The 24,660-nt window shown below is 33.5% G+C and overlaps 1 protein-coding gene and 1 pseudogene across 3 annotated transcripts in view; one reads left to right on the forward strand and one right to left on the reverse strand.

Annotated features, from left to right (window-relative positions):
* Positions 1-24,660, forward strand: part of NEGR1 (neuronal growth regulator 1) — a 1,047,432-nt gene that overhangs the window by 133,374 nt on the left and 889,398 nt on the right. The window lies entirely within an intron of this gene.
* Positions 18,427-19,267, reverse strand: LOC129655268 (40S ribosomal protein S3a-like; annotated as a pseudogene).

A 24,660-nucleotide genomic window follows, 5' to 3' on the forward strand; every position in this document is an offset into this window, starting at 1 on the left:
ATCCAACACTATTTATTTTATTATTTTATTTATTAAAAAAAAATAATCCTTGCTAAGGTGTTGTTGATGAACCAAGATATAAACCAAGCAACAAAAAGGCAAATGAGTCAGGAAGATGGTAATTATATAAGCTTTGTGTTATTTTTAGATTTTGTTGTTCAAGTTGCAGAATGACATTGTGGAAATTATGAGAAAATACTTAAAATTACCATTTTGAGTTTATACAACTTTTAAAGTCTTTTTATAGTGCAAACATTAATATGAGTGTGCATATTTTAAAAACCTAAAAATCAACACAGAACTAACCTTGTTACAGTTTCTGTCCAATTATGACTGTAGAAGTCCATGTTTTTCATATGACTGTAATCAACCATGTTACAAAATCATTCATTTGATAAAGTGACTGCTAGCCAAACACCACCAAAAATACCTCAGTTCCAAAATTTAAGAATTGAAATAGACTTAATAAAATTTGACATATTGTCTTTGACATTTGCTAAGGAGCCAGGTAAGCTCATTTAGTTTTGTTTTGTTTGGCAGTCATCAAATAGTTATTAGATGTATCCTCTTCAAATGCATTTCAATTAAGTTTTGCAATGGCTCTATTTACTCATTGTAGCAGCAAAAATTCTTACCACAGTCTCCTAAATTTCACATTCTTAGGAAAAATTCTCAGCCAGGTTGCCTCCTTCATTACACATTCTTTTTTAAAAGAAGCAATGATTAGCTTTTCCTCTCAAATCAGTGCATGTCAGTTACAAATTCATAGTAGCTTTGTAGCTTGAAAGGCTTGTGCTTCATGACAGGTGTCAAGACTGGTGATGATTTAAATTAATACTAAAGAATAGTAAATGAGAGACAGAAGAATTTTGCAAAGTCTTCTCTAAGACACTCAGCTTTGGGACTTTAATGTCCATGAAAATGAATTGCTACTAGGAAAATTATGAGAAGATTTAGAGTAGTGATATATGAAGAGAACAACACAAAGATATGTGTGGCAGGCTTTTTGGATGTCAATCTGATATTCAAGTTATAAACTGGTATTATAGTTATTATACAAGGATATTAGTAGTTGATAGATTCAAAACACTAACTTTCTAGGTAGGATTAGCTGATAAGTGTTTTACTATTTCTGAACAAGGCTATATGTTAAGATATATTACTTCTCAATGTTAATTTTAAAATTAGTATATAAAAACTAGTATATACTAGTTTGTATACTAATAAAAATTAGTATATAAAAAAATAGTATGGCATAGAACTCCTGAAGATTTTAATAACTTTCTGTATTTGATTTGTAAAATTTCATAAATCCTTTAGGAAATATTATATCAACAAAGATACCTTTTTATGAGCACATATATTTCTAACTGTGCAATTTTAAAATAAAATAAGTGTGCATTATGCATACAAATACTAGAATATACAAAAAACACACACATTTTTCTGTTTCTAACAGTAAGTGAGATTATCAAAGCCAGCCATAATCAATGTACATTAACTAAAAGTGTAGGTCAATGAAGAGAGTATGGTGAGCCCCGTGGAACTGAAAGGAATTGCACAGCATCATTTAGTAGGAAATCCCTGTTTTTCCCAAATCCTAAATACATTCTGCTTATAAATGCAGCCTCTAAATCCTGTAAATTCACACAAAATTACATCTGCTATGTTCACTTATGCCACCTACCCACTAGTGTTAAAATGGCAAATTAAAACAGATTTGCAGTATAGCATTGCTATTGACACGGTGAAAGAATTTGCTCTACCATGAATTACAATATAGTTTGGTGAAGACATCTTACCCCATTTCCCACCACCACAGCCAACAACAACAACAACAACAACAACAAAAATGATAAAATCACATACCACCTAGAAAAAGAAGAAAATCTGAGAATTCTGAGTAATGTCCTTCAACTTGCAAAGAAATGATAACTTACGGGGTGAATGGTGTCACACTCATGATCTCCAAAGAAGACGATTTAGCTTCAGGACCAGGGACTCTTGATCACTCAAGAGCTTTTGTGTAGCAGAGTTTTATTAAAATAAGAAAAGTGACAGAGAAAGCCTCTGACAAATACATCAGAAGGGGAACAGAGAGTGTCCCCACTTGCTACTTGTATCAAGGCCTTATATACTTTTACCAGACCCACTTCCACAACATATGTCTTAAGATAACAAGATTATTCAGAAAACCTTCTTGTTAAGGAGAAACATGTCCTCAAGCAAGATACATTGTTATATTGACTAAGACAAAGCATGTAGGAAAAAATGTTTGTACTTTTCTCCTTGAGAGCCCCAGACCCCTTTTTCCTTCTCAAGGGCTTGAGACTGTTTTCTCCTCCTCAGGGACCCTGGACTTCTTTTCAACCTACCTAGGAATTGACTCTCTCAGAAAGATGAGAGTAATTTTATTCCAGAATGATAAGTCAGGCAGATAAAACTTTTTTGTATGTGAGTAGAAAATAAAGTGGCACCCCACTCCAGTACTTTGCCTGGAAAATCCCATGGATGGAGGAGCCTGGTAGGCTGCAGTCCATGGGGTCACTAAGAGTCGGACACGACTGAGCGACTTCCCTTTCACTTTTCACTTTCATACATTGGAGAAGGAAATGGCAACCCACTCCAGTGTTCTTGCCTGGAGAATCCCAGGGACGGACACGACTGAAGTGACTTAGCAGCAGTAGCAGCAGAAAATAAAACTAAATATGAAAAGTAGGTGAAATTGGTAGAAGTAAGCCCTAATTGGACTGACAATTACCAAGGAGAAAATCCTTTAAAAGAAGAAACAGGGTGATATTTAGGAGTGTTATTTTATGATAATACTGAATAAGGGGAAAAAAGGAAAATAATAAAGGGCAGAATAAAGATTGGAAAGGGATCACACAGAAAAATACAAAGTCAGAACAAAATTGTTCTTAGATATTGATGTCCTCTGAGATGGGCCTGTAACACCAAATGCTCATTTATCTATGGTGAAGAAAAAAGCAATTTTTACCAGCCTAGCCCAGCAAAACTTAATATCAAAATACACCACTTCATATAGCATACAAAAACAACATATATTTTAGAAAAGCATATTGTATGTGTGCTCAACTTCAGGTTTGTACACATCTGCTTCAATGACCAAGAAGAGAAAAGAGAAAACCTTTCATATCACCTTGAGATTCTGTTTTCTGCCATTATGTTTAGTGTTCACAGCCAACAAAATTGCTGTTCAACAACTTGATTTATTTGAAATGAACTCTCAATGATTAATGTATCTGGAATAAACATAAAACTACATAGGCATGCCTTAGTAAGTCAGAGGAACACACACACATGTAAATTTAAGAAGCTGAATCTAAGGATTCCTGTTTTTGAACATGTCTTTCTACTTACTACCCAGAACACTTGATATATTTGTATTATCTTATCCCAAATAAACAGACATTTTATACTTATTCCAGATTCATTATTGTGAGTTACATATAGTTTTTTACTAAAATTGAATATTGCATGACTCTGATGTGCTCTTCAGATGGTTCATTTTAAAAACACATGAACAAATATGCAAATATATAGTAAGACAGTCAAAGCCTGGGTGTTGAGCAGCATATCTAGATTTGAATGAAGGACCAGGATCAAGTCTTGCCTTGTAACTTTCTAAGATAAGAAAAATCATACAGAATCAGAAAAAAATGGTATTGCTTCTTAGAACTGTAGAGGAGAAGTCAAAGAAGCAGATGATATTTTAAAAGAAAACACATGCTTTTCCTTCTGAAGTGTAGAGATCAACAAACCCCTCTTCAATAATATTTTCATCTTTAAACTGTGTATATTATCAGAGAGGTGAGAAACTATCTGTGGAAAGGTGTTCAGGTCTATGCAGTTTGTTTGTAAATGGTGACTATCAAGTAGCACTAACTTTGTTAAAACTCTAAGCTGTTTTTGTTTTTCTTTTTTCACATGGGAAATATATGGATATCTGATTATAAAAGTGTGTGCTCCGTGTACATATGCATTCTATGTGCTGAATTTCCAATTCATATCCCATAGTAATTATAGTTTATATGCATATATGGGTGATTCATTACTCATCCATTTTAACAAGATCTCTTGTAGTTTTGTGATTATATCTTCTTTACACTAGTACTAAATACTTCCAATGCAAATAATATTAAAAATATAATATTAATTGATTAGGTCCTTTCACTCACCTTTGTATTACCACGTGTAGTCTCATAATCGAGCATATTCCTATCTATTCAATCTTATATTTTGTAGGGAAAACAGAGAATGAATGAGATGGAATTTGGGTTGCATGCAAGTCGTATAAAATTTGCATTATTTAGAATAAGTAGAAAGATCATGTATGTTTGGAACATTCAACTCAGGGTTGATTATGCACTTATTTCTCTGATATCTTTCCACTTTAAGCAGTGATTTTCTTAAAGAAAAAATGCTACTCCAAACCCTAGGGATACAACACTTCTTCTATCAAAAGAGAAATGGTCATTGAGAAAGTCCCAAGTCATTCTGACAGATCCTTCTCCAATTAAAAAGTACTAAATTAATATGTATGTACATTTAAAAACATTTCCTTTGTTGTCAGTACATTTTCTTGAAATAAAACTAGAGTGACATCAATTCACAGTGTAATTGAATATTAAAACACCAGTAATATTGAGTAAACTGTGTATCTAGGAAAAGATTTTTCTATTGCTTTTCATAATTATTTTAAATATATTCACTGTTGGGTAGAAGAAATGGCTGCTTTAAAGGATGCTGCTGCTGCTAAGTCACTTCAGTTGTGTACAACACTGTGTGACCCCGTAGACGGCAGCCCACCAGGCTCCGCCATCCCTGGGATTCTCCAGGCAAGAACACTGGAGGGGGTTGCCATTTCCTTCTCCAATGCATGAAAGTGAAAAGTGAAAGTGAAGTCACTCAGTCATGTCCAACTCTTAGCAACCCCATGGACTGCAGCCTACCAGGCTCCTCCGTCCATGGGATTTTCCAGACAAGAGTACTGGAGTGGGTTGCCATTGCCTTCTCCAGCTTTAAAGGATAGTTTTTTGTAAATCATAAAAAGCGGCTATTTAATCATGAGAAATGTAAATCCTACAAAAAGTTAATTACAAAAACAATTGGCTAGAGTTACCCGTTGAACTCCATGGGCTTTAACAGATCAACATGTAGGTAGATTTATTTAATGGTAATGCCACTGTGCTATACATTAGCAGTTGGTTGAATCCACAGATGCAGGAGGCCAATTCCTCCCACATATTTGGATTTTTGACTATATGAAAGATTGGTGCCCCCTATGCCCCACTTGTTCAAGGGCTAGCTGTGGTATAATTTTTGCAAATTAAGGTAATTTAAAAATCTAAAATTATTTTTATTTTATAGGAATATTCAGTATATTTTGGTTTTGTTTGGCCACAGTGACTCCTTATTTCCCTCTCATGACATTTTCTCCAGTATGAGGGTAGATCAATTTATGTATCTTATCCTGTCCTCACCTTCTCACTCATGCTACCTTAGGGGTAACTACACTGTCTTAGTTGGTCAATGTGGAAAAAGTATTTGGAAGTGCATGGCCAAAGAAATCTGTTTGTATAAATCTATTGTCTTGGGGTTCAGATTTAGTAAGCATAATTGCTGGTATACATAAGTCAGGTTCTGCATTATCAACTTTAAAAATATTTCTATGTACACCTGCCTTTTTGTTTGCCTTCTTTTTTTTTTAATTTTATTTTATTTTTAAACTTTACAAAATTGTATTAGTTTTGCCAAATATCAAAATGAATCCGCAACAGGTATATCTGTGTTCCCCATCCTGAACCCTCCTCCCTCCTCCCTCCCCATACCCTCCCTCTGGGACATCCCAGTGCACCAGCCCCAAGCATACAGTATCGTGCATCACTGGACTGGCGACTCGTTTCATACATGATATTATACATGTTTCAATGCCATTTTCCATATTCTCTCCACCCTCTCCCTCTCCCACAGAGTCCATAAGACTGATCTATACATCAGTGTCTCTTTTGCTGTCTCGTACACAGGGTTATTGTTACCATCTTTCTAAATTCCATATATATGCGTTAGTATACTGTATTGGTGTTTTTCTTTCTGGCTTACTTCACTCTGTATAATAGGTTCCAGTTTCATCCACCTCATTAGAACTGATTCAAATGTATTCTTTTTAATGGCTGAGTAATACTCCATTGTGTATATGTACCACAGCTTTCTTATCCATTTATCTGCTGATGGACATCTAGGTTGCTTCCATGTCCTGGCTATTATAAACAGTGATGTGATGAACATTGGGGTACACGTGTCTCTTTCAATTCTGGTTTTCTCAGTGTGTATGCCCAGCAGTGGGATTGCTGGATCATAAGGCAGTTCTATTTCCAGTTTTTTTAAGGAATCTCCACACTGTTCTCCATAGTGGCTGTACTAGTTTGCATTCCCACCAACAGTGTAAGAGGGTTCCCTTTTCTCCACACCCTCTCCAGCATTTATTACTTGTAGACTTTTGGATCGCAGCCATTCTGACTGGCGTGAAATGGTACCTCATAGTGGTTTTGATTTGCATTTTTATATAGGTAGTTTAGAATTGAAGCAGAAAAGAGAATAATTACAGAACTCCTCAGTTCTGACAATTTTTTTTTCTTTTGCAAACACTTAGAAATTTATTGTTACTGTGTTACAAATACAAAATATGGGAATTTACCCTTTTAATTAATTTTGAAACATGTGCGTGGCCAGACATGTCCAACTCTTTGAGAACCTATGGACTGTTGCCCACCAGGTCCTTTTGCCATGGGATTTTCCAGGCAAGAATACTAGAGTGGGTTGCCATTTCCTACTCCAGTGGAACTTCCTGACCCAGGGATCAAACCAGTGTCTCCTGTGGCCCCTGAATGGGGAACCTACTTCTTTACTACTGAGGCACTTGGGAAGTGAAATGTATGATACAGTGTTGTTAATTATAGTTACCATGTTGTAGAACAGATCTCTGAAACTTATTCATTTTATACATACCCTATGAACAGCAATTTCCTGTTTCCCCTCTTCCCAGTCCCCACCATCCACCATTCTATTCTCTGTTGCTATGGTGTTTGGCTGTTTTAGATATTTTACACAAGTGAACTCATGTAGTACTCAGCTTTCTGCAACTGGCTTATTTCACTTAGCATAATGTCCTCTAGGTTCATCCATGCTGTCCTACATTGCAGAATTTCCTTCTTTTCTAAGTCTGAATAATATCACATATTCTATTGTATACACACACACAATTTATTTATCCATTGATGGGCACTTCAGTTGTTTCTGAATTTTTACTATTGAGAATAATGTGATGAACATAGGAGTGTGTATATCTCTTTGAGGTCTGGATTTTATTTCTTTTGGATATATGCCAAGAAGTGGGATTGCTAAACTATAGTAATCCTATTTTTAATTTTTTGAGGAACTGCCATACTATGTTCATAACAGCTGCGCTATTTAACATTCTTAGCAACAGTGTGCAAAAGTTTTAATTTCTTCACAAATCCTTGTTACTTTTCTTTTTATTTTTTGATAAACCTTTTGACCATTTATCCTCCCCACTTCCCCTTTGTTAACCATGTTTATTGTATATGTCTGTGAGTCTGTTTCTGTTTTGTATATAGAGTCATTTGTATTATTTTTAGATTCCACAGATAAGTGATATCATATATTATTTGGCTTTTTCTGTCTGACTTACTTTTCTAAGTTGAATATACTCTTAGGTCCATCTATGTGTTGCAAGTGGCAATATTTCATTCTTTTTTATAACTGAGTGATACCCATTTTATGTATATATCATATTTTCTTAAGCCAAGTATCCATTGATGGACACTTGGGTTGTTTCCATGTCTTGGCTATTTTAAGTAGTGCTGCTGTGAACATTGGGATTTACATATCTTTTCAAATTAGAGTTTTTGTTTTTCCAGATATATACCCAGGAGTGGGATTGCTAGATCATATGGCAGCTCTATTTTTAGTGTTCAAGGAAACTCACTGCTCTTTTCCATAATGGTTGCAATGGTTTACATTCCCACCACCACATAGGAATTTTTCCTTTTCTCCACACCTTCTCTAGCATTTATTATTATAGACTTTTTTGATGATGGAAATTCTGACCAGTGTAACATGTTACTGCATTGTGGTTTTGATTTGCATTTCTCCAACACCATTGTGGGGCATCTTTTCATACACCTGTTGGCTATTTGTATATCTTCTTTGGAAAAATGTCTATTTAGATCTTTTGTCCATTTTTTGGATTGAGTTGTTTTTTTTTTTTTTCAATATTGAGTTGTATGAATTATTTGTATATTTTGCTAAAATTTACTAAGGATTATTACATTTATGTTCATCAGATATTTGGACATTTAATTTTCTTTTTCTGTAGCATATTTGGTATCAGGATAATATTGGCTTTATAAAACGAGTTAGGAAGTGTTCCCTACTTTTCAATTTTGGGGGATATTTTTAGAATTGGCATTGGTTCTTAATATATTTGATATAGTTCAACAGTGAAACCATCTGATCATGGGCTTCCTTGTTAGAAGGTAAGATTTATTTAAAAAAAAAAAGAAGAAGAAGAAGGAAACCTTCATTCCAGTATTTTTATCAGAACACTTAAACCCCAATATTTTAGCAAAATGATGGAATTTATGCAGTTTTTCACAGTTTCATCAAACTTCTATAAAATTTCCCTCTTTCATGTCAATGGGAAAAATATTTCATCTAACTATCTGAATGTTAATCACTGCTGCTGCTGCTGCTAAGTCGCTTCAGTCGTGTCCGACTCTGTGCGACCCCATAGACGGCAGCCCATCAGGCTCCCCCGTCCCTGGGATTCTCCAGGCAAGAACACTGGAGTGGGTTGCCATTTCCTTCTCCTATGCTTGAAAGTGAAAAGTGAAAGGGAAGTCGCTCAGTCGCGTCCGACTATTAGCGACCTCATGGACTGCAGCCTACCAGGCTCCTCCGTCCATGGGATTTTCCAGGCAAGAGTACTGAAGTGGGGTGCCATTGCCTTTTATATTTAAAAGTGAAAGTTTTATATTTGAAAGTGAAAGTTGCTCAGTTGCATTTGACGCTTTGTGACCTCATGGACTATATAGTCCATGGAATTCTCCAGGCCAATATACTGGAGCGGATAGCCTTTGCCTTCTCCAGGGGATCTTCCCAACCCAGGGATCGAACCCAGGATCCCACATTACAGGTGAATTCTATACCAGCTGAGCCAGGAGCCCACTGTGTAGTTAAACCTAGTTTACCTTTACTTACTTCCTGGTTTACACATCACCTAGCCAGTATCCTTTTATTATAAAGAACAATTACATGATGACAGATATTCTCATTGTATTATTATCTGACACAGCAAAGTCTTCCAAAGTGTATTCAACAAATGCTGAGAGAACATCTTCTATTTTACAGGTGCATGGTAAGTTTCTGTATGTATCTACTGAATTAATTGTAAACTATACACATTTTTAAACTATGTGTTTTTATGGACACTTACATATAAGGTAAAAATAATCCACTTCATAAATAGTTTGAAAAATCTGAAATTGAAACGAGTTGCCAGTCCAGGTTCCATGCACGATACTGGATGCTTGGGGCTAGTGCACTGGGAAGACCCAGAGGGATGGTATGGGGAGGGAGGAGGGAGGAGGGTTTAGGATGGGGAACACATGTATACCTGTGGCGGATTCATTTTGATATTTGGCAAAACTAATACAATTATGTAAAGTTTAAAAATAAAATAAAATTAAAAAAATAAAACAAAAAAAATAAAGACAATAGAAGCTACTATAGAAGTTTTTTTTTTTAATTTTCACTTTTATCCTCAAATTATTAAATACTGTGTTATCTTTCAACTTGATGTTTGTATATTACTGAATTTGAGTTGGGATGATGTTTAGTTAGGCTAAAGTCTACTTCACCAAACATTTCCAAAAATCTGAAGAATATAATAAGGTTCACAGCAATGTTATCCATAATTAGCTTTATTTTTTTGTTAATTTATGTCAACTGTTCAAAGTTTATTGCTTGCCACTTGAAGATTAATAGCTTAACAAGTGGAACTCTGTACTTTGAACTTGTTGGAAATATACTACATTATTTTGTATGTAGTATGATTAAGTATTTATTTATTTGGATAAATATAAATATTTCATAATAATAATTTAATTCTATAATAGACACTATTATAATCCTTTAGGCAAGAGAAATGGAGGCACATAAGAGATGGACACATTTCCACAAGATGTGTCTCTGGAGTCTGTGATCTTCAGTTAGTCAGTTCAGTCGTGTCTGACTCTTGCGACCCCATGGACGGCAGCACGTCAGGCTTCCCTGTCCATCACCAAATTTCAGAGTTTGCTGTGATCTTAACAAATTCAAATACTGCCTCTCTGAAAAGCTTTTTGTAAATAAATGGTTATGATCATAGGTGAATGATGGTTCCCAAATTTTGTCCCCTTTGCCATTGCCTAATTGATAATGAGAGAGAATTTATTCCTGGATAATGAGAGTTATTTTAATATTTCATCACTCATGTTCTTCAGATTGTGTTTGCTCATGTGCTTTTTACTATCTCACTCACTAAACACCTCCTATGTGTTAGGTTCTGTGCTATGCATTGAACAAAACCAAAAGGTTTCCTGTGTTTGATTACCTGAAGAATGAGGAAAAGCTAAGATACATATAGAGAATCAGTTATTTATTTATTATTAAAGGCTTATTGCTGTTCAGTTGCTCAGTCATGTCTGACTCTTTATGACCCCTAGACTGCAGCATGCCAGGCTTCCCTGTCAAGGAGCTTGCTCAAACTCATGTCCATTTCCATCATGTCAGTGATGCCATGAAACCATCTTGTCCTCTGTCTTCCCCTTTTCCTCCTGCCTTCAGTCTTTACCAGCATCAGGGTATTTTCCTACCAGTCAGTTCTTCGCATCTGAAGGCCAAAAGTATTGGAGCTTCAGCTTCAGCATCAATCCTTACAATGAATATTCAGGATTCATTTCCTTTAGAATTGACTTATTTGATCTCCTTGCTGTCCAAGGGACTCTCAAGAGTGTTTTCCAACACCACAGTTCAAAAATATCAATACTTCGGCACTCAGCCTTCTTTATGGTCCAACTCTCACATCCATACATGACTACTGGAAGAACCATAATTTTGACCATACAGACCTTTGTTGGCAAAGTAATGTCTCTGCTTTTTAATATACTCTCTAGGTTTGTCATGGCTTTTCTTCCAAGAAGCAAGCTTCTTTTAATTTCATGGCTTCAGTCACCATTCACAGTGATTTTGGAGCCCAAGAAAATAAAGTCTGTCACTGTTTCCATTGTTTCCCCATCTAAAGGCCAAACAAAGATAAAACCACAATGTCATATGTGAAGTCTCATTGCTTATGGTACAGGAATAGCAAAATTTGTGAAATGTTATCGCCTGTGGAAACCTTCATTCTGAATCTCTATCAACCATGAAACATATTTATGAAGCACCTCACTGCCAGTCATTGTACCAGATGTGCAAATAAAACAACACAGCAGATGACAAACATACCTCTTAATCCAAAGAGTCTTAACCACCCCCAGCCGTCTCCATCACCCATTGCCCATTCATTCTCCATTTGCTAGTGCTCTCTCTGTCATTCTTCAGTTACTATTTCTGATTGCTTGCAACACAAACACAGATGCCACACAAACACTCTCACACACATTCAGAGATTATGAATCACTCATCAGATAATGCAACTGATTGGAACATGATAGCCAGAAATGTCTAATAGGAGATTTTGGATACTCTCCTTCTTTCTAGGTATCATGCATTTTAGCTAAAGTGATATGTTTTCACTTAAAGATGATTGGAACAGGAACCAAAAAAAACCAAAAAAGACTTGTTTAAGCCAGATTTAGTATTTGAGTGACTGTTGCAGTTAGGATTAAATGATATTGTGTACATAATGTTCCTTGGAAGATAACAGACATTCAACAGATTAATTATTTGCCTATATGAGAAAATGTATGAAAGTAATTTTAAACCATAAAGCAATATGTATTTTCTCCCTTTCTCTCTCTCTCTACCCTATCTATCTCAATAAGTCAATCAGATTATTATGTTTAATATTCATCTTATTTTATTGCCTGTCTAAAGTGACTGTGGTAGTGGAAAACTATTTTTTCTGTTGAATCATTCACATCACATTGGTTGTGGGACAGTTGTTTTGGTAGCAATAACTTGGTTGTATCCTAAAATTATATTTAAAATATGAAAATTGGCTTACTTATGTGGAAGATCAGTAGTATTTTTCATAACTGTGAATCTTTATTTCCATGCTTTCTGGTTCAGAATTACCTTTTGCTTTGTAGAATTCTTTTTTTTTTTTTTTTAAATCACACTTTGACCAAGGGAAACCTCCCTAACAAAGCATTAAATTTTGAAATCTAAGTATGAATTATCTCTGCGGTCAGGAAGGCATGGAGTTGGAGTCTGATGAAGTAGAATGAAAAATGATCTATGGATCCTCTCCAGTTTCTGCTGTTTGATTCTCTGATAGAGTTGCTTTGTTAAAGAGACGGCTTCTTTATCAGGATATTTATGATGATTGCATGGGTATGGTGTGCATGCAGTTACTTCATTCCCTTTCTTTATTAACTTCTGACTTTTTTATTATCATGCTTTTTCTTTTTGCTATAAATAGTTAATTATTACCTTGATAGCACTGAGTAAAAGCTTCTAGGTTTTTACTTCTACTAACTGTCATTGTTTGACTAGCAGTTACAGAGATTTATTTTTGCTAAACCCCTACCATGCTAGACAGCCATAAACCAAGGGACACAGTGCATTAAGGGAAAATCCTTCTTTTGTGGCAATTCAACCCAATGGAGTGTGTATGATTCCAAGTTCATTAAAAAAACAAACAAACAACTATTTATTAAGGGCCTGTAGATTTCGTCAAAGAGGTGTAGTTACCATCTTTTAAACAAAGAGTTCCACTAATCAAATCCTAGAAAAATATATTGCTTTAATTAAGCTGTCACTGTTGACCAATATTATTACTATTGATTTGTTAAAATAAAGTTCAATAAAAGGTCTCAATAAATTTAGTAGCAATCCTGTTGATTGTGGAGTATTGTAATAAGAGAATAAATTATTTAAATTTTAGTAACCAACTTCCAAATAAGTTCAAGATAATGCATAAGGATGAGTGTGCAATCTTCTTTATTAAATGTGTGATATGTTTATATCTTTTAATCTAATTCCCTGGTGTAAATGCATGACATGTCAATATTAAAATGTCTGGATAACATTTAACATTTATAATTTTATAATTCCTTAGACATGATAGGTACAGAAACTTGCTTATTTCAGAAATAAGCCATGTCTGTGGATTAGTCCATATATTTCCAGTTGTATCTTTGATATTCATGGTCTATCTTTCTGTACTAGTGAGCTACTTTGTGGTTTCTTGAATTGACAATATGGATTACATATGAATTATATACATGAGTCTTTTTCCCTGGGATGTCCCCCTTTTCCCCCTTTTCTAACATAATATTCTTAATTTAATACGCTCCCAAGTAGTTTGTGCATACTTCTGTGTTGCTGTTGTTTAGTGGCTCGGTTGTGTCTGACTCTTTGCGATCCCATATACTTGTTTCCCCATCTATATGCCATGAAGTGATGGGACTGGATGCCATGATCTTAGTTTTTTGAATGTTGAGTACTTCTGTGTTAGTACTTATTATATTACATGGCATTCATTTGATGTTGGTGAGTATAACTGTGGTGTCTACATCTTTAATCTTTATAGCCATATAAAACAGAAAATTATCTGGCACATGTTAGATGTTCAAGATATCTCTATTGAAAAAAATTAACAATTTTAACTTCCTTTCAAATCTAAATATATCTTTCTTGGAAAATTATACTGAAAGAATGACAAGGTGAAAATTTCCTTTCTTATCTAATCATAATATTTATCAATAATATATCTAATTGATGATGCCCCAGAAATAATTGGTTATTATTTTGTATGTATTTCATTGCATACAGCAAATTGAATGCATTATTTCATTAAAAAATTAACAATTTAGTTCACATGAAAGACAATTTATAATTTATATTCAAAATAACTAAGAAAAAGCAGTTTTTATATTGTTCATGTTGCTTGGTATAAAACTAGATTTCCTGAAGCAAATATACATGTATTATAATCTGCCTCTAAAAATTATTAAAAATATAAGTGTATCTTTGGAATCAAAATAGAATTCTGACCCCAAACTTAAGTCTTTGCCCAATTTCTACTTATTTCTAATATATTGCTATTAAACTCTTTCCCTTTACTACAGATTATATGTGAATTTCATGAAAGCAAAATTAACTTCAAACATCTATCACTTAAACAAGAGTATGTTTGTTATTTTTAAGCAATAATATACATTTTATATAAAATATGGAAAAAACTTTCAGTAAATGAAAATTTTCTAGTATTTCTCAAAAGTGTTCCTTATTTATTTCCTCTTCTATTTTTTTATAAATATGAAATTGTCTGAAATCATTTGAAGTGCAGAATACAGACAAAAGAAGAAATAGAAGCTGGGGAATTGATAGGGTGACATGGATTCAGAAATCAGATTCTCCCTTCACAACCAGTTTTTCTCTGTGGTTCAGTTTATTAGAACTAAAGGTCTCTTTCAAAATTATTTGACCATTTAATTCCTGATTATTGGATATAATTTAATAATATGATGCTTCTGGAGAATAGCAAGCAACAATGAGGTGGTAAACTTATCTATTGGCTAGACTCCAAAAACAAGGAAAGTATAAGATCAGCTATAGTTACCAGTACTAAACATCCAAAATGGGATAGAGAAAATTTTAGCCCAAACCTGGCTATTGTCAAAGGAGGCATGGTAGATGGAAAAGAAATAATTTAATTGAAATTATTTACAATATGTAATATAAATATGGTCTAAGAAAATAAATACTCCTGTTTTATAACTTCTTCCATGCTTTTGAAACTTTTGTAATGTTTAAACTCTACTGCCTCAGATTAAAATATTTATGTTTAAAATAAATGAAGAATAAATAAAAGTATAAAGAATAACATAGCACTCTACCTCCCAAATAGATATAACAACTGCTGACACTTCAAGCTGCTTATTTTGTATCTTTTATTTTTAAAAGAATAACATATTACAGCAAGAAAAACATGAAAAATAGAATATTATAAATCAAACTCAGAATTTTTCACTCCATAATTTTCTTTTCTCCTAAGCTTAAGTTATGTCATAAGCAAAGTGAAGTTGGCATGTATGTATACCTCCTACATTTTTATGCTGTATATAATAGTAATAATAACCATTTAATATATTTTAAAAAGCATAAATTGTACCATGCATGCATGCTAAATCACTTCAGTTGTGTTCAATTCTTTGTGAGTCCGTGACTATAGTCCACCAGGTTCCTCTGTCCATGGAATTCTCCAGGCAAGAATACTGGACTGGGTGGCCATGGCCCTCTCCAGGGGATCTTCCTGACCCAAGGATTGAACTTGCATTTACTGAGGTTCCTACATGCAGGCAGATTCTTTACCTAAGGGAGATTTTACCATACATTATCTATATTTTGATCATTTCCTTTTTTTGCCACTAACATGCCATTTTGGTGACTTATTCATGTCTAAAATAATGCTCTAGTTCATTAGTGTTATCTGCTTTATAGTATTGTATGAATATATTTTCCAGGATATTTCTCTTTATTCATTCTTCCCTCCTTTTCTCCCTCCCTCCCTCCTTTCCTTCCTTCCTTGCTTCCTTCTTTTAGATATATTTTATTTTGTTGTTGTTGTGCATTCAGTCTGATGGTTGCAATTCATATTCCTTTCCCCATGATACCACTTTTAAATTGTTTATATTTCTGCTTTTATAATAGTTGTCTTTGGATTTTTACAAATATATTCAATTTGACAATACACTAAAGTTTGTAGCTTTATCCTCCACCTAAACATTCCAGGATTCAGAATGCTTAAAGATTGATTTTCCTCACATGTAACCTTTGATGTTATTCTATATTGTCTTAATTCTATAGTTTTAACTCACCATTGTAAATTATTGTGGTGCATATTGAGATTTACTAAAATCATTAATTTTTATGCTTAGTGTTGATATTTTCACCCTACACCCTTCTCCTGAATTTTGTATATTTCCTTCTTTTCTACCCAAGTACATTGAGCAACAATATATGAAGAACATTCTGTTGTATCAGAAAATGTCTTCGCTGACAGTGAAGTTCAAATGGGTCTCTTCAGTGGCAGTTCAGATGGGTCTAGAATTGAAGGGTCATAGATATTTTCCTTAAGCAGCTTGAAAATTATATTGTATTTATATATTTCATTAATGTTGGTTATAAGTCACTTAATAATCCATTTGTTGTTCCTCTATATATATTTTGATTTTCCATATAATATTGCTTATATGTGAAATAAAAAAAAAGATATAAATGAACTTATATACAAAACAGAAATAGACCCACAGACATAGAAAACAAACTTATGGTTACCAAAGAGGAAAGCAGAGGGAGGGATACATTAGGAGTTTTGGATTAACATATAGACACTACTATGTTTTAAGTAGGTATCCAACAAGGCCCTTTTGTATAGTACAGGAGACTGTACTTAATATTTTGTAGTAACCCATAAAGGAAAAGAGTCTGAAAACATAGATATACATGTATCATGATGCATGTATACATGAATCAGTTTGATGTACATCTGAAACTAGTACAACATTGTAAATCAACTGTGCTTCAATAAAAAAAAAATTAAATCAATCATATGATTATCTCAATAAATGCAGAAAAAGCATTTGACAAAACTCAACATCCAATTTGTGATTTAAAAGAATTAGCTCATAAAAGTAAATATACAGGGAACATATCTCAACATAATAAATGCCATTTATGACAAAGCCACAGTTAAAACGCTTCTCTGTTTTTTCCTCTAAAATCAGGAATGAGGCAAGGATGCCCAGTCTCACAAGGTGGGAGTGTGGGACTCAGAGATACAACCTACTATGTATAAGATAGATAAGGAACAAGGATATATTGCATAACACAAGGAAATATAGGCATTATTTTATAATTATATATTAAGTACAACCTATAAAAATATTGGTATCATATGATGTATGCCAGAAATTAATATTGTGTATCAGCTATACTTCAGTTGTAAAAATCTAGCTTTAAATTCTGTTTCTGGCATCATATAATTCTCTCATTTATATCTAATTTTTGGAACTTCAAAAACATGAATATTTCTAAGTCAATTTATAAAATGTAATTTAGTATTTTATATTTTTGTAATAAGAAAGAACTCCACATCAGCTAGGGCTGCTTTATTGTCTGATGTGCTTCATCACATACTAAAGTCTTAGAATTTGTTCACGTCATTGGCTAAAACTCAGTACTATAGCGAGGGACGTGGTGCATGTGCATCTGGAGGCTTAGGAATTGCTTATGTCACACTGTGTGTGTATGGATGTTTGTTTGTGCATGTGTGTTTAGGATGTTACATTTTGAGTATTCTTTTTTGCCAATACATATTTAAATAAAATTTGAATTTAGGTCACATGTTAAATAGTTTAACAATATCAAATGTTTATGATCAGAAATAAGCATTAGAAAAATCCCTCAAAACTCAATTGCAATGAAAAAAGGAATTGAAAAAGACTAGAGCTTATATTTCTGTTTTCTTTAATGTTATGTTTTATTTCATATTAAGAATAATCTGAATTTCCTGGTGTATATTTACAATAAAAGATTGTGTCTTTCCCTTCTTCTAAAATTTCTTGAGAAAGGCTGATGTTACTGAATTGAGACCTGTTTCACTTCCAATGTAGGCCTATGAAAGTGAAAGTGAAAGTCACTCAATCATCTCCAACTCTTTGGGACCCCATGGACTACACAGTCCGTGGAATTCTCCAGGCTAAAATCCTGGAATGGGTAGCTTTTCCCTTCTCCAGGGAATCTTCCCAACTCAGGGATCAAACCCAGAATTCCCACATTGCAGGCAGATTCTTTACCAGCTGGAGCTACCAGGAAAGCCCAAGAATACTTGAGTGGGTAGCCTATCCCTTCTCCAGCAGATCTTCTTAACCCAGGAATGAAACTGGGGTCTTCTGCATTGCAGGTGGATTCTTTACCAGCTGAGCTACCAAGGAAACCCATCTAGGCATATAGTGCTATAAAATTCCCCTGAATACTGTTCAACAACATGCCACAAATTTCTTATTTTTCTTTTTTTGACTCATGAGTTATCTAGAAGTATTTTATCTAGTTCCAGTTTGGGGACATTTCCAGGAAAATTTATTTATTTATTTATTTATTTATTTTACCACAAATAAGATCTTTTATTTGTCACTATTAAGTCTGCATTTTAAACTGATTCTTGGACTGGTGGCTTGTATCCATCAGCTCGTTCAACTTTAGCACCTGTCTCATCCCCAGTAGCTTTTCCAGAACTACTACCTTCACCATGTAGCTCCATGAGTTTTCCCAATTCAAATTTGGGCTTCTTCAGCATTTTTACTTTTCTAACGAAGACATCCTGGAGTGGATAAATAGATTGGCAAGCCTTTTCTATGTCTTTTCCAATGCTATCTGGAATCAATTTATTGACCACCTCTTTCAAGTCATGTGCACCTTTCGGGTCATGATTTCCATCATCTTCTTGCGGATCTGGTGCACCTGCTGGTGCTGGGCGTAAGAGGTCTTCCGAATCTGATTGTTGCGCTTTTTAGTAAAACCCACACAGAACAGACGAAGCAAGTAACCATCGGCAGTCTTGACATCAACTGAGCTTCAATCATGGTCTGCCATTTTTTGACCATGGAGCACATTTTGTCATGGGTAAGATCCATACCATGAAAATTAGGCAGTTTTTGCCCTGAACATCCTCAGTAATTAGCTTGAATTTTCTAAATGCTACTTCATCATTCTGCAGATCAGCAAGACTCACTTCAAAAACATGACCTTTGAGGCCGTCAGATGCGATTTTGGTTCCTTGAGTTCTCGTGACCAATGTTTTCCCAATATTCCTTATATTGAACATAGCTGGTGCTTTCACATCATACCAATCTTTTTTAGAAAATGGGTCAACCACTTTCTTTTTCGCTCCCTTTTTGCCTCCTTTATTAAGGCGCTTGTTCTTGCCGACCGCCATGGTGCCGCTCAGAGAGCCAAAAGGTATTTATTTTGTTTAATTGCAATTTAATTTCACTGTGGAAAGAGAACATACTAAGACTTGAATTTTATCTATTGAGACAATTTTTTATGAGCCAGAACAAAGCCTATCTTGATACATATTTCACGTGCACTTGAAGAGAATGTATACTGTGCTGTGTCTGGTAGAGTATTCTATAAACGTAAAATTACAATAAGTTCATTGATGGTGTTAAAGTGTTTCATATCATAAATGATGCTTTTTCTTATTCTGTTATTATTAATAGATACTTAAGAAACCTTTAACTTTAACTGTGAATTTGCCATTTATTCTTTCAGTTTTAGAGCATGACTTTATATATTTTGAAACTTTTTTATTAGGTGAAATTAATTTAGGGTTTTGTCCTCTTGAATTATTTGCATCTTATAATTATGAACACACCTTCTTTATCTCTGGTATATTCTTTGCTCTGAAGTAAGGTTTTTTTTTTGTTGTTGTTGTTCTGTTATTTGTATAATCATCCTAACTTCCTTCTGATTAGTCTTGTGTACAGTATGTTAGCCCATCTTTGAATTTTAACTTATGTATCCCTTTATATTTATGGTGTATTTCTGGCTATATAGAATAGGTTCTTGGTTTTTTAATCCAGTTTGACAATCTCTGCCTTTCAACTGGGATGTTGAGAACATTTTCCATTTAGTGTGATTATCAGTATAGTTACATTTAGGTCCATGATCTTGCTTTTTTTTTTTTGTCTTATTTGTTCCTTATTCCATTTTTGCTGTTTTTTTTTTTTTTTTTTTCACCTTTTGGCATCTTAAATATTCTCACCACCAAAAAAGAAATGGTAAATATGAGATGTGGTAGAGATAGTGGTGTTAACTACCTCTGTGGTTGTACACATTTTGATTTATATAACTGTATCAAATCAACAGGTAGGACCCCTTAAACTTACACAATGGTATGTGACAATTATGTTTCAAAAAAGCTGGAAAATAGTATTTTACTATATAGTATAAAAATTTTTTACTTTGTTTGGTCTCATTAGCTTACCTCCGTGAAAGAAGAAATTTTTATGGGAAAAAAGCATTTCTCTCATTGCATTTTTATTCTCACTATGAAATGCACAATTTAACATCAAAAGGTGCATTTTTCAGATATGAAAAGAATTTTGTATTTATTAATTCATATCAAAAGATTTGGCTTCCAAGTAGTAATTTAGACTGTAGGAGCTATATATTTAAAGCTAATCAAATTTATGATGGATTTTTTCCTGCATATCTGCAAAAGTGACAAGCCAGTTAATTTAAAAGTATGGATTGATTAATAACTCTGTCTATGAGTCTCTATTTGTAGATGAATATAGTTATGGCAAACTAATTTTTTAATTTTTAAAGAATGATATGTATGTATTGTTAAAGCTATTTTTAAAAAGTCTTGTAGTTTTTCAAGAAATCTTAAAATTAGCTGAACAGATATTTTTTCCCTTTCAAATAAATAAAATCTCAAAAACAACTTGAAGACTCTTTCATGACTGTTTAATAAAAGAAAAAAATTTAGCTCCCTTCCACTATTGGCTAGTTTTTACTTCACCAATAGATCTTTGTAATCCTCTGGCCCTTGCACTATACACTTTAGATTCTGTTTCAAATTTTAAAATAATCGTCTTTTAATTTTACAGCACAAGTGCCTTAAATAGAAGTGGCAACTGTCTTTTAGAATATGTTATTTTTGTTCTTGATTGCTATAAAATCAGCTGAGATTTGGTGATTTCTCTTTTCACTCACTGGAGTTATAAGCTGCCCTGTGTTAATAGTAAAGTTCATGAATAGTGATATCATATTAATTAAAGAAGTGTCATTTCAAAAGTGTACTACATTCGGGTACTAACAACTCAGTGAAAGGGGTTATATTCTCAATATATTTTGAAGGCAGAGTTAGCAGTATTTTCTGATAAATGGGATATGAAGTATCAGAGCAAAAAAAAAAAAAAAAAAGGAATGAAGGACGACTCTAAGCTATTTCTTCTGAACAATTACAAGTGGAATAGATATGCCATTAACTGAGAGCATAGTCAACACTATTTATTTCCATTCATTTTCATTCATTCTCTTAGACCTGGCAATTTGATTCTACTCCAAACCCTGGAAATAAATTGGACCTTCAAATGCCTTCCTGCTTGCCTATGCTGCAGCATTTTATTACTTTGATCTCTTAGGAAACTCTTCCCCCTTAACTTTCATATCACTTGTCATTATTCCTCCTTGGCCAAAAGTCTTTGCTGTATGTTTCTTTCTCAGTCACTGTTTGTGATTCACTTTCACTGATTTTGGTATACAAAGCAATTAACAAAATTGTGTACCTATTAATAAATAACTTAAATGTTGACTGAATGTGATTTATTCTTTTTTGCTCTAAGATGTACTGCTGTTAGCATGACTAAATATAGAAAAAGGCATTTTTCTCGTGACTAAATATGTATCAAACAATATAAATATGGCTTCAGAAATTTTAACCTTATTCAAGAAATTTAACAATATCATTTAAAAGGATTAAGCATTCTTAAACCAGAGCAATTTAATAGAAAATATTTATTGCATTTTGTAAAATGACTTTACTTAAAAATGTATAGAATTTCTGAAATGATTTCATTTAGCGTGAATGGTCACTTTTAAATGGCTTCCATAATTATTTATAGTATAAAAATCATTTTATGCAATTTATGAATATTTTCTATTATTATTTCAATTTCAAATTATTACTGTGAGTTATGTTTATGCTGTGGCACCTCTGTTTATTATCCTTCACACATGGGGCAGTGATTTATTTTTCAGATATACAGATTTCATGATTTATTGGCGTACTTTAATATTTTTTGTCTTGATTGCCCAAATGTTCCGCACCTGTTCTTGTGAATATGTGTTAGTCTTAAAGTGATTTAACACAATTGCAAACCCTTAATGTAATGCTTTATCATGATCCAATGTGATTATATTGTGTAATGCAACCTTAGCTTATGTTTCTACACTCTTTGAGCTTTTAATGACCGATATCCTATAGCTAATGAGAAATATTTCATGCTTTAGTTAATGTGATCATCAAAGGGAGATAAGATTTTTATCCAGATAATTCAAAGTTTAGATTACGTACTTCTTTAAGATTCTCTGGGCTTCCCTGGTGGCTCAGAGGGTAAGCCTGTGAAAGGTCAGTACCTTTAAATGAAGTTATTAATATTCTTTTGAATATATGTTCTTATACCATTTACTTTCTTCCTAAAATACTTTTCTAATTAATGTTTATCAGTGATTTTGTTTTGTGTTTTGTTTTCCTTTAACCAGTTAGAAATAATGTTGTTTACTTCCACTTTCTTGTTTAGATTTTGGAAGGAATGGTATAGGATTGTAAATATATGTTTGCATTTACTTCCCTTTAGTTTTAGAAAGAGAAAAATTGTGAGTTAAATATTCTCTGATTGTGATGAACTGTGTGTCTTTCCAAGGATGTTTTATCAAAGACTTGAGGGCACTAAAGACTGTTGGCTGCTTCTTTGTTAATTTGTTTATTTTACATATAAAATGCATATGTGTAAAGTGGCAAGCCTTATTGGGAGTTACTTAACAAATTAGACTATAATGCCAACTTAATAAGTTTTGAATCTTCAACATTTCATTATACAAAAGCTAAATATTTTTAGAAAATTTCTAGTGGTAATAACTAATAACATATAACAAATTTCAATTTTTACATTTGTGAGTGCTAGTATTCATATAGACTGGCTCACAGGGATGGTGTTATTACCTGTTGGAAGGCAATTTTCCATGGTGTATTTATACATTGTGTGACAACTTTTGCCCTTAACTATCTTTTCAAGGATGTTTCTGAAGCAAACAGACTTAGAAGAAAGAGATGTTATCTTCCTCCATGGCAAAAAATGGATTGTTTTGAGTTTACTTTAATCAAAATAAGATCTCCCTCTGGACAAAGTGTTGAAGAGGCTTGCTGAAACCCTCTTATAGAATTGTTTTTTTTCTAAATTCAGAAATCCTCCACTGTGACATAAGCCTACTTTATAGTATCCATCTAAGTCATTCAGCATCACCACCTTGGTTCTTGGGATGGAAGGGAATTGATGAGAATCTGAAGCTTGTATTGAGTAATAAAGTTCTTGTCTCTGATCCAAGAGTCTACTGTCAGTCTTAAGTGTGGAATGCTGACATATTAACTTTCAAGTAGGATAAAATCTCTGACCTTTGACAGTTCTTGACACTACAGTTGTTTTACAGAAGAAATAACAGGCTCAGGCAAAGTAAAAAACTAGCCCAACTCCCTAGAAGTCATTAATAACGTATTATAGAAGCAGAGCCTGGTCTCTGGCTCTAGGTTTGTGCCATTACATGATGCTGCCTCTAAGCATGTGGACTTTCACCCTATAATGTTAAATTTATGTATCTCGGAAAGTGACAGAAGCTAAAAACACAGTCAGGACTCTCTGGCAGTTAATTTTAGTAGTGAAGACTTATTCAGACATTAATAAAACAACATGTATTCATTAAGATTCAGTTATGTATTCAGTATAGCTAACAGAGATATTTTTTAAAAATAATATATTTTTATATTAAAAATTGACAAATAAAAATAATGATTTTTTTCAGAGTTTTGTAGCTGTAGTTTTAAAATTGTAATTTGGTTTTGAAAATTTTGTTCCTAGAATTTGTAAAGATCAAGAAATAGATAATATGGAGAGAGCAATACAAAACTCTCATCTCCACCAGTACCTTTTTTCTCCAAAATGCTTCTCTCCCTCTCCCTCTTTTACTCTCTCTCTAATAAGTACACATGCAAATGTATTTTGTGATGACTTTCAGGAGGAAATCACATTGCCTAATAGACTATCACTAGTAGTCCTACAATTTTTGTTTAGGATTCAGTATTCTTGCTATCATAAGGCAAATTTACTTCAGTGTTGGGAAAGCTGTCTATGAGGAACACCAAAATGTAATAAAATTTTGAACTAAAAGTTTAGACACTACAATCTACTCTCATCTGTGTCACCAGCTGTATGACAATTGTCATATCACTTAACTTGTTTGCTTTTCAATTTTTTTGTCCTAGGGAAAAAAAGTATTGATCATTTTCAATTATTTTAAAGGGCTTTCACACACTTCCACCAGTTCTAGCAGTTGACATTTCTTGATTTGGGGTAAGAAATGTGAAACTTTCAAAAGAAACATAGGTCTCATTATTGCATTACATTACTTCATAAATAATTTGAATACAATAAGCATTAGCTTCCCTCATAGCTCAGTCAGTAAAGAATCTGCCTGCAATGCAGGAGACCTGGGTTTGATTCCTGGGTCAGGACGATTCCTGAGTCAGAGAAGGAAATGGCTATCCACTCCAGTATTCTTGCC

Source organism: Bubalus kerabau, chromosome 6, assembly GCF_029407905.1.
Source record: "Bubalus kerabau isolate K-KA32 ecotype Philippines breed swamp buffalo chromosome 6, PCC_UOA_SB_1v2, whole genome shotgun sequence".
NCBI classification, from domain to species: Eukaryota; Metazoa; Chordata; class Mammalia; order Artiodactyla; family Bovidae; genus Bubalus; species Bubalus kerabau.